The sequence below is a fragment of the Mus caroli genome, chromosome 8, assembly GCF_900094665.2.
Source record: "Mus caroli chromosome 8, CAROLI_EIJ_v1.1, whole genome shotgun sequence".
Taxonomy (NCBI): Eukaryota; Metazoa; Chordata; class Mammalia; order Rodentia; family Muridae; genus Mus; species Mus caroli.
The window spans coordinates 31,366,556-31,367,817 of record NC_034577.1 but is presented as its reverse complement, the minus strand read 5'-3'; positions in this window follow the sequence as shown (position 1 = coordinate 31,367,817).

The following is a 1,262-nucleotide window of genomic DNA, read 5'->3' as shown; positions in this document are numbered from 1 at the left end:
AGAGAGAGAGAGAGAGAGAGAGAGAGAGAGAGAGAGAGAGAGAGAGAGAGAGAGATCTTATTCAGGCCAGTATTGCATTCAAGTCTCTAGTATAGAACATGAACATCATAATGAAATTTGTTCCTAACAAGACTAAAAATAGGTAGTAATCCTTCAGGTGCAACAATACAGAAATGGTGATTAGAGAAATGAATGTCTCTTCCATTGTGGAAAGTCATATTGGATGACCACCGACACTTCTGAGTTTGAAGTACTAGGAGAAACTGTAAGGGAGATGGAGAGGGGTGAATCAAAATGCTGACACATATTGGTTGCTTCTTAACAGTTTGAGCAAAATTTAATAAGAGCTATTAAGACTAGTGCTTGCAAGTGTGCATAATCAAGTTCAAAAGAGCCTAATTCAATTTTTTTCTCACCCTCAGCCTGAAATCCAAGGATATGTTAAGTTGGGACTTGGAAGTGTTGGGAAAACCAATTGAAGTAACTATAAAAAGTGATCATTGAAAGATACTTTTACACCAGCCACCATGCCATGCCTGCCTGTCATCAGGGCCATATTGATATCTGTGACTCATGTGACCATGGAGGACCACATGGATGCTTGTGCTCTGTTCTGCTGCTGAGGCCCATACTGATCTAAGTAGTTTGTGCTGCTACATGCAGCCATGATGACATCTGGCCTTTTATAGGTCTGTGGTCCAAGCAGTCCTGTTTGTGCTGTTGCCAGAAACTGTGGGGAGGCCCATGATCTTTGAAGAGCTAGGAGGCTACTTTTGCTGTGATCTGGATGACTGTAAAGGCACATTTGAGAGAGAGGGACATGGAAGGCTTCTGTGACAACCTCTACCCCAACCCGATCTCCCCCATCCCTCAAAAAAGTAACAGCCTAGACAGGAAGCCACTGAAGAGAACTCTTAAGATGTGCTATGGGAATGCTTAAATGTGCCTCTCTACAACTGATATGTCCTGGCAAGGAAACAGGAGAAGGAGGACTCAGTTCTACTTAAGTGGCAGGCCACTGAGAGTTTGACTATTCCCCCAATGTATATGAATATATATAACACAGATTGGATTTTATTTATTCTTATTGCTTTTTAATTTTGGGGGGAGTCACAAGGGTAGGACTTGGCAGATATGAAGGACTTGGAAGTCAGTGTGATTAGGGTGCATGATGTGAAGTTTCCATAGAATCAATAAAAATTTTATGTTAGAGAGAAAGAAGGAAAGAGAGAGAAAGGCAAAAACAGAGAGAGGGGGGAAGC